The sequence below is a fragment of the Phalaenopsis equestris genome, unplaced genomic scaffold (genome assembly GCF_001263595.1).
Source record: "Phalaenopsis equestris unplaced genomic scaffold, ASM126359v1 Scaffold001196, whole genome shotgun sequence".
Classification (NCBI taxonomy): domain Eukaryota; kingdom Viridiplantae; phylum Streptophyta; class Magnoliopsida; order Asparagales; family Orchidaceae; genus Phalaenopsis; species Phalaenopsis equestris.
Genome location: NW_018165635.1, coordinates 1 through 14,635, shown reverse-complemented (window position 1 = coordinate 14,635; position 14,635 = coordinate 1). Strand labels below are relative to the sequence as shown.

Here is a 14,635-nt window from a genome sequence, read left to right as displayed (position 1 = left end):
GACCATCCGATCAAAATGGTTAGACCATCCGATCAAAATGGTTCATATTTATGCATTAATTGCACCCATAACACTATAAATAGAGTCTCATTCTTCTCATAAGGAGAAGAAGAAGCTTCATAGAGAGCTGAAAGCTCTAAGAATGAGCTGAAGTCCAGCATCATCCCGACCGTCGTCGACCATCCTCAATCGTCATTGACCACCGTCGGGCCATCGTCGACACTTGTCGATCGCCGTCATACATTGTCGACCGTCACTGTCAATCATCACCAATCATCAACACCACCAATCAGACACCGTCAGTCATTGTCGTGGGACATGAGCTCATCACTACGGTCCATGTGTCAACAACGACCTACGTTGTTCACTGCTCGAGCAGCTCCCAACTCCGGCCGCAGCGGCCTACGGACATCATTCATACTCGCCACTACGGCTTATGTGGTTCATAACTCCCGTAACTGCCTTCTACGGTTTCTTTGGCCAATCAACACTTCTGGAGCAGTCATCTACAACACTCACGATGGACTACTGCCTTCATAACAAACAACAATGACCTTTGTAATCTGTTGTCACCAAGAACTAAAGCCAAATCATATTTATGCAACTTTGTAATTTTATCTTCCTTAATTTATGAGAAGAATGAACTTGTGTACTCATCATTCATAGTGGATTATTTCAGCTGGGCTAGGCCCCGTGGTTTTCCCCCTTCAAGGGTTTTTCATGTAAAAAATCGAGGTGTCTCTTCCTGATTACTTCTCTTCTCTTATTTGTGAGTGTTGAAATCTTGTGTAACGCTAAGACGATAATCCAATACTCTACCGCCGCGAATTTTCTAACACACATCATAATATAGATTGATCAACGGGCAGAACCGTCGATCAACCTCATGTGCTAACCTTCGTTAGGTCTGGAGGCCAGCGCGGTGTGCAAGCAATTCGAGTATCACACCCTACACACTGGTGGATTCGAACCCGAGACCTGAGTGGAATTACGACATTCAAAGAGGCTGCTCCACCAACATGTCACAAAATATGTCTGTGCATGTATTTATATATATGTATATGTATCTACATGTGTGTATGTATGTATACATATATACATGCACGTATGTATGTATAAGAATATACATGTACATATGCATGTATACGTATATACATGTACATATGTATGTATACATATATGTATATGGATGTACGTATGTATATGTATAAATATGCATATGTATATATGTATCTGTATATAGGTATGTATATGCATATGTGTTTGTGTGAGTGTGTATTTGAAAATGTAGGTCTTAGATACGTACATAAATATGAATTAAATGGGGGTCGTCTACTGTGATATTTTGATTTACGGAGTTTGTAAGACCTTTGAGGTCACGGGTTAGATCTCGTCTATATTCAAAATAAAATTCTTAGACAGATAAGTTAATTAGGAGGCTCGCATAATAACTTGTGGCCAATCTTTTGAACAAAATAAAAATAAAAAAATAAAAAAAATTTAACGGTATCTACGTAATTCTTCCCAAATGAAACACGCGTATTTATTTTCCTTTACGCTCAAAGGCCTTAATGTATATGACACGCACATGCAGCAGCACGCATAAAGGCCATGCATATCGCTTCGGAAACATCGCCGTAAAGCAATTAAGATATCGTTCGATAAAACAAATAATAAAAGATTTTCTCAACTAATAAATACAAAATTGGTAAATAATAAATATAAAGTATTGGGAGATAATGCACTTCACCCTGAAAATATTTAGAACATGCAGTTTGTTTTGCTCTATATTCGGCTTTCAAATTTACGCATTGTATTATTGAGAACTATGAATTATAAATATAAAGAGCAAATGATTCGTGCGCATTTTCATCTGCACATTATATTATTAATATGTTTGTTTATGAGTTATATTATATATAAAATCAGCATCGCATAAAAAAGTATTTATTATATATATATATAATAAATACATTTCTGCGACCATACATCGCAGAAATAATAACTGAATATGATGAAGGAATACTTGTAAAACTTAGGGTCCGTTTGGCGTAGTTTATCCCTGCGTTCGGCGTTTTTGGAACATTGGGGTAGCGTTTGGTTAATGTGTAGGGGCTGGCGGTCAGGGAATGTGCGTAAGAGTTTAGGTTATAATTCATTCTTTCGTCTGCTGCTCCCATTACCCTGCGTTCCGCGTTTACTCATACATTATTACTCCCCAGCCCCTCGATCCCGTTTCTGTCGTTCCCTGAGCTCTGCGATCAAACTCCCCTGATCTCGGCCCTCGATCCTGTGCACCCCTCCCCTCTCCCATTTCTTGTTTGGTCTTAGGTGGTGGATCGAAAGTTGTTTGAAATTTCACAGGTATCCCTCTTATGCCTTATGGTTTTGCACAACTCCTTTTCCCTGTAGAGAAATGTTATTTGTGTCGTTGTCACCTTGCCGGTGATGGTATGAATTATGGTGAGTTGGGCACTCCTATTACTGGGATGCGTTGGGTAATGCTATTGGTGGGCAGAAATTTTTGATCCTTCGTGTTACAGGAATTTCTTCGTGCGATTTTTTCATATTTAACTGTAAAAAATCTTTGATCCTTCGTATTACTTGGATCTTTCATCTGAAATTTCGCATGCTCTTAAAAACATATTTCCTGTGATCGTTGCCTGTGTTGTCGTATGAAAGATTTGTGTGGTTTTTAAGAAAAAATTTCAAATGTTAGGTATGTGAATACATAGGAATTGGCTTATATGGATGCAAACACAAAGCTTTATATTTTTAAGGGGGGAGGAATTATGGTGTTGCTAGTGGAAAATAACTTAGCTTAATATTCCAAGCAATTTAATGAAGCATGAATGTCAAGCATAGTTATGTCCCAAGTAAAAATGAATTGGGGGCAAAACTTCTGTAAATAGATAAGATTTTGATGGTATGTAAAGAAAATTTTGAACTTCTCCCATGCAACATATATAGTATAGTAACGTTTGCTTTTGCATATGCAAACAGATAAGATTTGGATGGTATGTATGTAATTGCAATGCTTGCAATTTTTATATAATGTGTGCTAGAAAATGGACTGGCAACATTTTCTACTGTCCTTTCTTCTCAATAGCCAACACTGATAGTTGGGAATGGAAATCATGAATCTCAATACCTGTGTGAGAATTTGAGAATTTGGTATGCTTGTATGCTTGAGTGCTCGGGAATGGAGATTATGAATCGTAATTCCTATGTGAGAATTTGAGAATTTGGTATGCTTGTATGCTCGGGAATGCAGTGCAGCTATAAGATTATTGTTTGGTAGTTTATACATCAAATTATTGTTTTGTAGTTTATACATATGAGTGCAGCTATAACGTTATTTGATGAGAACATATGAGTGCATCTATAAGATTATCTCTGATGGTGGTGAAAGAATGTTCTGGAGTACAATGGTATTGTGGAGATAATGGTCATGATGTGTTGCAAATTAGATCTTTACCATGTATTTATATGATAAAATTTTGCAAGACATTTGATGTTTATTTCATGTTACATGTGCATAGCATTTTAGAATGGAATATGTGCAAACATTTATTTTTTATGATTTTCAAATAAGGTCATTTGTCTGTGTGCATGTATGTGTTGTGAATTGAGTAGCATTTTTAACAAATCAAAGTCTTTCAAGCACTTTCAAGTATGTCTATTTTTTGTTAAGATAAATTGAAGAGTAAGAAGTCAGAGAGAAAACAATTTATGGGCGATAAATTGAATAGGTAGTTAGTTGATTTTCAAGTCTACTTTGGTTCATTTAGCTTGTTGAGTGGGAACTTGAAAATTCTAAGTATTTAGGGGAGGTTCTTATTGAGTTTATAACAAGCCCTCAAATTCTTTGCATGTCACATGCAAGTTCAGTAGTGTTCATTTTCTGTTAAGATGACTTCTTTTCATTTACAGTTTGTCTTTGATGATTTTCTGGAATGTTGGTTGGTATGCTAAGTTGTCCAAAATTATTGTTATATTAAGATATTTACATGGGAGAACATATTATCTTACAACCCATGGTTTAATATTTCAAACAAGGTATAATTGCACTTGTTTCAGTACAAGAGAGAATCTCTTTAACACATGGCATAACATAGCAATGCAGGCATCAAATAAGCTTGTAAATTACCAAAAAATCCTCTGAAAGGTTAATGATTAAAGGGCTATTATGTACTATTGTAATATTAGGACATAGGCAAGGATACCCTTTGCTTGTCTACTACCGCTCCTCCACCCACTTTCTCTCTCTCTCTCTTTCTCTTTCTTAATTGCTTCCCGATATAACTTTCCACTCCTCGGGCATGTTTCTCGGACAATCTCAGATCCAACATTCTTTAAGGTACGACAAGCGTGGAAACATACCTTCAACAAGAAGAGGAACCCAATGATACACCTAAAATATATAATGTTTTTAGACACATTTTTATACCTATTTTTGAGATATTGCGCTTTAATGGAAGGTATTCATGTGTTTTTCTTTTAGGTACAAGTAAAAAGGTGAAAAATGCAAAAAGAAGTAAAAAAAGATCAAATTTGGAGATTTTGGCTCCTAAGCGCCGGTGAAATAGAGAAGGTCGCGCCTAAGCTCCAGAGGCAATTATTTTATGGTTTAATTCATTTTGCAGAATTTTGAAGGGACATTTGAGGCACCTATTAGCTAAAGAGGGTGATTATGACCACTATAAATGAAAATATGATTAAAAGACTTGTGAAAGGAGGCATCCCTTAGAGAATACATCAAATTTGAAAATATTTTGAAGAGTTACCAAGACACCTTTTGGAAATTTATAAAAGAAGGAAGTTGAGACTCTTAGAAGTGTGTTTGAAAAGGGGAATCCAGAGAAGATATTTTGGAGAGATTTTAAGGCACCACAAATGTACTTTATCCTTTTTATTTTTTATTTTTATTGTGAGAGTTAAGAGTGTTGTAAAAGAGAAGAGATTCAAAGAAACTTCAAGAATTTGGTGGAGGATTTAAGATAAGTTTTTATCTTTATTTTTAAACTACTTCTGATTTTAATTGAGACTTCTTGTTGGTTTGACAATGATTTCTATTTTTAAACTAAAGTGTGGTTTTGATTTTTTCATGGATTTTGAGTAGCTTTCTTTATTTTTCTCCTTAAAATGATAAACAATTAAAGTGTTGGAGAACGTTGTGTTGAATGGAAGTTATAGAGAGAATTAATCTTTAATGTTGGAAGAAGTTGTAATGACTTCTTGATCTTGCCTATATTGATGTTAAAATTTGTTGTGAGAACATGTAAGAGCCGGGCTGGTATTGTCTCAGTCAACAATTGGAAAGAATCACATAAGGTTGTATGAATGAGAATGTAGTTCATATGATTGAATGCAGATAAATAGGGAAATACTCTTTAAAGGGTGTAGAGTTAGAGGACTTTAGAGTGACAGGCTAAAGCCCCCAACTTGGTTTATTGTTTTACGTTATGATACGAGATGTTAGCCCCCAGGTGGAGGGAATCGAGAGAATTCTAGAGTGAGAGCTGGTATCTTCCATGCCTAGCCGGTCTTCAGAACTATTCAAACTTTAAATTAGTCAATGTTCTTTATAACATCTCTAATAAGGGTAAAGAATAATATTGCTCCTAGTTGGCACAGCACAATTTGAATAATTCCACAACAAAATTCTTATACTTATTACTGATTCATGATAAGGAGAAAAATATTTCATATTAAGTGTTTTTCTTTTACATAAACTCATGTTATCTTTAGAAGTTTTTATTGTTTTACCAAAATATCAAAAATACAAAAAAGATTTGAATTTTAATTACTGTAAAAATATCGATAGTTTAAGTAATTTTCTTTTTAAAATAAAAAGTTTGTTGTTTAATAGTGCATATTGTGAAATTCCCATGGGTTTGATATTCATGTCTTAATAAAAAAATCTTATATTACTTAATAATGATATGTATATTTGCGTTGTATCCCAATATATATAAAAATTAAAAAAATTAAAATTCTCATTTTCTCCAGAATCAAGTTTTTGGTACTATTGCAAAGTAAGTAAATATAAGTGAAAAATATAATCAAATACATTATTATACCGTTGCATATAAACAATCGGGATCACCCAATAATAACAACAAGGAGAGTATAGCCAGAGGAACGAAGAAGAAGTAGCATGTACCTGAGAGTTCATGGAAGAATTTGCTCAACAAGGGTTGCAAGACTTAAGAACCTAAATCAACAACCATATGTCAATATAGTTCGCAGAGGTCCTTAGGGTAGTCACTATTAGGACATAGGCAAGGATGCCCTTTGCTTGTTTACTATTGCTCCTTCACCAACTTTTTTTTTTTTTCTCTCTCTCTCTCTCTCTCTTTCTTAATTGCCTCCCAATATAACTTTCCACTCCTTGGGCATGTTTCTCGGACAATCTTAGATTCAACATCCTTTAAGGTATGTCGAGCGTAGAAACATACCTTCAACAAGGAGAGGAACCCGACGACAACAACAAGGAGAGTCTAGCAAGAGGAATGAAGGAGAAGTAGCATGTATCTGAGAGTTCATAAAAGAATTTGCTTAGGAAGGGTTGCAAGACTTAAGAACCTAGATCAACAAGCATATGTCAAGATAGTTCGCTGAGGTCCTTAGGGTAGTCCCTCCCCTCCCCCCGCCCTCTCAAGTTCCAGTTGGAGAGCTTGCACGATAAGGAACACATAAACCCCCTTAAGGAAGTTGTTCGCCAATAATGGAAGGAGGAGAATCAACACACAAAAAAAGCCTGACACCAAATTGTATTAGGGATCCGCACCTATGGAGGAGAGGAACCGAGCGATGTTAATTGAGGCACAAAAAACAATTGAAGAAAACTTTCTCTCTGTAGGTCTTCAAAGTGTAACCCCCAGAGAAGGTTAAAATGTTGGTCCTGGAAGTGTAAAAAGGACGATCGAATCCCAACAACCACCTCGCATCGTTCAAATCCTTTATTTTCTTATGAAGATTTTAGATGCCCTCAATTGCAAGTTGTCATTGAAGATGCTAAGATTGACCACTCTAAGGTGGTTCGACAGATTGCTTGCAGAAGTAATCAACTGCTTCGCATAGTTCAAGAAGATTTTCCTATCCTAGTTTTCCAATGCCCTGAGGCCCAAGAAGAATGTTCAATCTCTATGGAGGCTGAACCAGGGTGAAAATGAGAGCATGTGATCATTTTTTGCTTGTTTCTAGAGTGAGACACTAGATGTCAAGGACGTGAAGCCCACATGGCTTAGGCCACGCTAACACAGGGAGTAAAGTAGGAGAAGTTCTGATTTGACCCCAAACTTACAAAACCACTGAGCTTGGCTGAGCTGTTGAAGATGGCCAACAAATACATCGTCGCCTACGACCTGAGCCCACCAAGAAAAGACATCAGAAAAGACCTCCATAAGACATTGGGGGACGACCCAAACAAAGCACACGACCTTCAAACCACCCCCGCTGTGAAAGTCGCCTCGATAACCACTATACCCGGCGATGAGAAGACCAGTGACAACCAACTAAACACCTGTACTGAGTAGCTGTGATGACGTTCATACGTCACAGAGGCTGGAGTTGAAATTGCACAATATGTGGACCACACAGCTTTTAGTTGGTCACATACGTCGTAGTGGTGAGTTGTGATGGTGTTCATAAACAAAAGAGGCAGGATTCAGAAGCTGCACAATCTATGAGTTATGTAGGTCGTAGTTGGTCACATAGGCCGTAGTGACAAGCTGCGACGAATTTTGTAAGTTGTAGGGCCATAGTCGGTAGTTGCACGAGCTGTGAGCCACATAGATCATAATTGGTCATGTAGGTCATAATGGTAAGGTGTAATGACATCCATAGGTCACAAGGGTCAGAGTCAAGAGCTACACGAGTTGTAGACCACATAGGCTATAGATGGTATATAGACTATATTGGTGAGTTGTGATGATGTTTATCACATCGTCCTCTGGAGGAATCATTACAACATATGTAGGGAGCATTATTACACAATCATCAGAGCGTGTCGTTGCACCATTACAATATTCAGGATACATTGTTACACCATCTCTGAGAGGTGTCATTGTACCTTATGTGAGGTGTAGTGTTTTGCAGAAAATATGGATATTCTATAATGTACGACGAGATTAGCCACACACATTATTACTCCGTAAAGACTTTGCTGTAAGGGGCATGTAGCTATTGATAGTGGTTGACGATATAGGGCAGAAAGTGGTTGATTGTGGCCAGTGACTGCAAGAATAAGAGAAATTTGTTGGATTTATGGTGCAAAAGAGATGTTTGACATCTTCTCCTTCTCCAAAATTCAATCTTTTTTAGCTCAAGATCTTGCCCCTTGCAAGAGTGAGGTAGGACTATATTTATAAAGTTCATGAAGCAAATAAGAAAGGAATCTAAATCACTTGATAGGACGATTTGGGGAGGTTTCCTTGATCACACTGTGTTATGTGGACATTTATGGATCTTCATAATGTCAAAGTTGTGTGAGCTTAGGCTCATTGGATTTGTTTTATCAAGACACTTGATTTGACTATATGCATGTCATATTTGAAATCATCTTGACCTTCCAATTATGCACTGAAAGCTTCCAAAAGCGGTTTAAGGACTTCATTTGATTTTCATTGGACCAACTTTGGTACATTTAGGTTCGGCTCGTCAATTCGATCAGTTTGACTGTAAGTTAACTAAAATCAGAGTTTTGAATCATTGGAGTTTGTACATTTCATGATAAAAAAACATCATGAGATTCAGGTAATGTTTTGATATTCGTGTCAGGTAATGGAATACGTTAATAACAGATCAAAATTAAAATTGATATCATATTTTTCTCTTTCAAGAAGTTTTTTTCTCCACTTAAAAAATGTCATAAACCTCTTCATTGTGTGGAGAAGTTGTACACACTCATATAGGAGAGAATATTACGTATGTTATCCGTACATGCAAATCGAGCGAGTGCACTCTGATTATACTTCAACTACACTCCGAATACATCCCCAACACACTCATCCACGTAATGTTTTTTTTTTCATATAGGTGAGCGATACCACATTATAAAAGTGTCCTTTTACCTTAGTTCATTAATTGTGGCTATTTGTTATCCTTTTAAACATCCACTGGTATCGTCTTGCGATCTTCATTCATACTTGATCCCAATAAATTATGCATGGGATTCAATTAACAATTAAACTCAAGCTTTGACGATGCTTCAAGCTTGCATATATCTATATCATATTTGAATAAAATTTGATAGAAACAAAATAAATAAATAAATAAATAAAGAGTGTATGACAACTATAAAAGACATGCACTAGTGAATTTTTTTCCAAGAGTGCCGAAAAAGATTTTTTTTGCAAAAGAGTAATCTTTTAAATTCACGAGGATCATGAAGAGGGTTCGGAGTGTCGTTGCTATGATATGGCTTTATGGGAAGAGGAGAGAGGATCAAATTTAATTGAAGTGTTCCCGCGTTGGTGAGAAGATTTGTAATGTAAGTAAATTGATGCATGATGTAGCCAGTGGAGGTGGAAGAAATTTGTAAAATTAGAAAATTAGATATGCTCCCATGTTGTTTAAGATTGAATTGTTGGCTGAGGTGATTAATGAGGGAAATTATAGCGGCGGAGGAATTACCGATGAAGAGAATATCATCAACATAAATGAGAAGATAATTCAAATATTATGTTGATGATAGCGTAATAAAGAGGGTCCAGTGGTGCTTGATTTGAAGTTGTGTGTGTGTAGAAATTGACTAAATGTGGAATATCATTTTTTGGGTTCTTGTTTGAGATCGTCAATAGTTTTTGTAGTTAACAAATGTGATTAAAAAATTGAGATGGTGAAGATTAAGAAATTTGGTAGATTTCAAGGAGCCAAACTTAGATCTAGTGGTCATGGTGTCAGGGCATGAGAGAGTGGAGGGGATAGTGTAATGTAGAGGAAGTGGAGGGGTATGAGAGAAAGTAGGTCGTTCAGGTGAAGGATGAGGGGGAATATGAGGAGTAGGAGGAAGTGAATGTGAGGCTGGTGAAGAGGGAAGGATGGAGGGAGGATTGCATTTAGTGGAAGTGGGAAGCATGAAGGACGGGGGAATGGAAGAGGGTGGGTTTTCAGTTAACTTGAGGGAATAGGTATTTTGAAAAAGAAAATGAGTCAATAAACTTAAATGGCGAGTAAAGATAAGCTTATTTGTGTTAATATCAAGACACTTATAGGCTTTGTGATGATGACTGTACAGGAGAAAGAGGCAAGTGGGAGCCTTTTGGCTAAATTTGTTTGAGGCAAGTGGTTATTGCTAAGCAAAACTAACACGCCAAAGGTTTTAAGCTGTTGTTATTTAGGTTTGGTGCTGTGTAAAAGTTGAAATGGTAATTTTATTGAGTAGTGGGAGAGGTTAACTTGTTAAAAAGATAATTAGTAGTGAACATGATAGCCATCCAGAAATGGGATGGAAGGTGAGTTGTGTTAATAAATGTTCTATTTCAACCAGGTGCCTATTTTTGCTTTCAACTAAGCCATCTTGTTTAGGGGTGTGAGGGAAACTAAATTGATGGGTAGTATCGTGGTCTTCTAAGTAATTAATTAAAGGATGTGATCGATATTCACGACCTCCATTGGATCTGAGGTATTTGATATTTTTATTATAATGAGTTGGTATATATTTATGTAAATGCAAAAAATGACATATAACATTAGATTTGTGTTTCATGGGAATGCACCAACAATACTGGGAATGGGCATTGATGAAAGTAACATAATACACATAACCATCCAAAGAAGAATGACAGAACGGACCCCAAACATCTAAATGTATTATTTCAAGTAAACAACAAGAGTATTACTAGAATTAGAAACTAGTTTGTGACTTTTATTTTTCAAGAAATCATGACATGTTAAGTAATTTTGAGAAATCAAAAGTTGAGAATTTTGTTTGGAAATAAAAGTAAGAATCTTGCGATGAGGGTGCCCGAGCCTTTCATGCCATGTATTGGAGAGAATTGTGGTAAGATGTAATGATGTAGTAAAATAAAGTCCTTGACTAGCAGGACCTGTCAATAGAGTTTTCTTGGTTTTGAGATTTTGTATATGAAATTGGTTGGGTGCAGAAATAATTTGACAGCCGTTATAACATAAGCTTATTGTATGGAGTAGGTAAATACCTTTATTGGTGTGGAAGGTATTTGTAACTTGCTCATTTCCAACTCTCACTTTATCTGCGCCTTAGTATGTCGTTATAACATAAGCTTATTGTATAGAGTAGGTAAATACCTTTATTGGTTTGGAAGGTATTTGTAACTTGCCCATTTCCAACTCTCACTTTATCTGCGCCTTAGTATGGTGTGGGAAGTTGCACATTTTTCAATGTGAGGTGTGTTGTGAGACATAACACCGACATCAAGGATCCATTCTTGTGGAGGAGTTTGAACATTTGTGTTAAGAGCTGTATGTGAGGATGGAATGGTAGGTTTGTGTTGCAGATTTGCCCTATGCCAACTGATAACAACAATATGTCCTTGCTTGTAACATTTTTTACAAGAAACATATGAGTTATGTTTAGAAGCGTTGTTAGAGATCTGTTGCCTGTTGTGAACCAAGGCCTTGTTGGAGGTTCTTTGATTGTGTTGCGTGGCTTTGTTCTTGGTTGTGAAAAGAACAATGGTTGGATTTGTTTTGGTGGCCTCAGTAGCAAGATTGCTTTCCTCACTGAAGAGTAGATCGTAAAAAGCTTACAGCTCAATGGGATGTAATTGCGTTCAAATTGCGATCTTGATGCCTTGGTAGCTAGGATGGCGAGGTCTTCAAATTTGATGTCGAAATTGGTTCCTGCGACTGCTATGTCATAAACCATCGTTTTAATAATCATAATTTATTGATTCGCGGTGTCGTTGCCCATCGATTTGTGGTAGAGTTCATTCTTTAATTGAATGCACATGATCTATTTGTGGCTTAAAATCTTTTCTCTAAGAAAAGCCAAATTCCAGATGTATGATTTAAATGAAGAACATAAGCTGTAATAGTGGGGAAGATGGTTGAAAGAATGGCGCCTGCAAGGTTCCGAAGCACAAGTTGCCACAGAGTATAGTCAACAGTGTCTTCCTAGTTGTCAACTTCATCTTGACTAAATCTTGAAGGAATGGGAATGGTGGAATCTAAAAATATTCAAAACCATTTGTTGCAAATAGTTTATCAAGTCTTACCTTCCAGACAGGGCAATTTTCATATGGCATTGGTTGATTTGCTATAGTTATGATGTGTTTCATCAGGAATAAAGAGAGTTGGGAATGCTTGTTTCATTGATCCGGTTGAGAGAGGTGGCTGTTGATAGCATGATTTGTAGAGTGGTTGTTGATTCATGATGTACCGCTGCCTTGAGAAACTTGAAATGCATATAGAAGATCGGAGGGAAGAGATAAAGAGGTTAGGAAAAGGAGAATAAAGGAAGCAGTCAACTGATTTGATGCTCTGATATCATGTTGAAACTAACCTTCATGATCGAAATAAAGACAACAAGAATGGGGAAGCATTTTCATTCTAGAAGAAAGATAAGTGTTGATGTTCTCACTCAATTAACTCTTCCAGTACATATGTACAAGGACATAAGATTAAAACGGTAATTAAACATAATGTAACTTATGCACTTTATATTAGAGGAAGGGAAACCTAAGCATCACAAGCCACGTTCAATCGAGAGGAAGAAACCCAACTGCTCGGGGCACCCTACGAAGCTCTGTTCTGCCGTTGCCGAGGGACGCAGCCTGTTAATATTTATATAAAATATTATTGTTGATTTATTAAACATAAGAAATATTTTATAAATTTTAAAATTATTTCTTATAAAATTTAATGTGGTATAGAAAATATCTCAACATTAAAATACATAAAAAAATTAGTTAAATTTATAAGCATTCAATCATACTAAAATAATTATTAAATACAAGCGATGAAGTCTTTTAATTTCAATAATTAGAAGACGTTTTTTCATATAAATAAAAAAAGTCATTGTGTGTCAAGAGATTCATGACAGTAGAGTGATTATCTATTATCTCAACGTTGCACCAAAGTTCAACAACATACACAAATAATAGAAGTAACAGGTGGAGACACCAAAATTATTTACTTGAAAAATTTGAAAGGGAAAATTTATGGAACCTAGTCCAGATAAAATAATCCACTATGAGCTAGTTATTTTACGTTAGTACCGTTGTCTCACAGGCGGGAAGCGTTACATAGTTCTTCAACATATCATGTTCGTATGTCGAAGGAATTATTACACATCGGTCAGGTGCAGTTGCGGCTAGTGCATACTTATCAAGGCCTTGGTATACTGTCTTCGTGCATTGCGCTAAAGGACGATCATTGCTCTGTAATGATGCTTTGTTACTCTACAATGTTGGTTGTTACTCCGCATTGTGCTTCTTTACTTCGTCATGTACGTCTTGACCCTACATGGGGCTTCGTTGTAACGAGTAAGGGGAGGTCGACAGTAGTCAACAACGACTGATAAACGTTGGTCAGCAGTTGTTGGAGCTTGGAGCATTCTTCTAATCTTTGGTGCATGAAACGATGTTGGAATTTAGCTTGTCTCGATCCTCCTCTAAGTTCAGGTCCTCCTCCGGTTTAAGGTTTAAGTCCCTCTTTTTAAATGGAGTAGGGTTCTATTTTTAGTATGGGAGAGGCTTTCCTTCAAATAAGAAAAGTATCTAAACCACTGCATCAGACGTGCCAGAGAGTTTTCCTTAATTAGGCATTATTTTGTGAATATTTGAGTCCCTCAATAATGCTATAATTGAGTGATTTTGAGCTCATTGGATTTGTATTGTCGAGACACAAAATTTGACTATAAGCTTATTAGGTTTGAAATTTATTTGACCTTTTAGTTATACACTAAAATTTTATAAGAGTGACTTAATAACTTGATTTGAGCCTAATTTTACTTGATCTGAATTAATTTCAACATCGTTTGGCCTGTCTCTTTGAGACTGTCAACATTATTATAATTTAGTTGAAATCAAAGTTTTAGATAATCTTGTAATCTTAGTTTGAATGTTTATAACTCAAAGACAATTCAATATTTATGTTAATTGCCTAGAGATTCACGTAAAATGATAATTTATTGATAATATATTAGTTGCCGCCTAATTTTCTGACTACTTTACTTGCTCATCCAAAAATTATGTAAACAAGGTTATTAATAAGATTTAAATATAATGAATATGAAATATAAAAATTAACCAAGAGCAAGTTAAAATGGACTAAGTAAATTATATTCCAACATGAAAAAATAAATATATCAAAATTAACTCTAATGAGATTAATGTTCAAATGGGAGTAGATCAGCCTGCGCATATGATATGTGTATTGTCTTTTTCTGGAGTTGAAACTTACCGACCGTCTTCTTTCTTCTGCCTCTTGCCGCTACATCAACATCACCGCCTCTACGCAACTGTTTCTCCTATTTAGAACTTCAAATCCTCGAGCTTTTCATCATCTCCGGCGAGGTACGGCGATAAAGAGAGGAGAGAGAGATACATAGAGATGGAGATATATAGAGATGGGAAAAGGGGGATCAAAGGTGGAAGTTGAGAGAGAGATACATAGAGATGGGAAAAGGGGGATCAAAGGTGGAAGT

At 36.2% G+C, this 14,635-nt stretch overlaps 1 long non-coding RNA gene across 2 annotated transcripts; it reads right to left on the bottom strand.

Annotated features, from left to right (window-relative positions):
- Nucleotides 1–10,972: 10,972 nt before the first annotated feature.
- On the bottom strand, nt 10,973–12,571 carry LOC110033491. Of its 2 annotated transcripts, none has more exons than XR_002294948.1 (3): nt 12,491–12,571; nt 11,275–12,382; nt 10,973–11,054 (listed from the first exon to the last, which is right to left on the bottom strand). It is a non-coding gene; the product is annotated as an uncharacterized LOC110033491 (long non-coding RNA). The 2 variants fall into 2 exon arrangements; XR_002294949.1 differs by having other exon boundaries at nt 11,275–12,050; nt 12,204–12,535.
- Nucleotides 12,572–14,635: the final 2,064 nt, after the last annotated feature.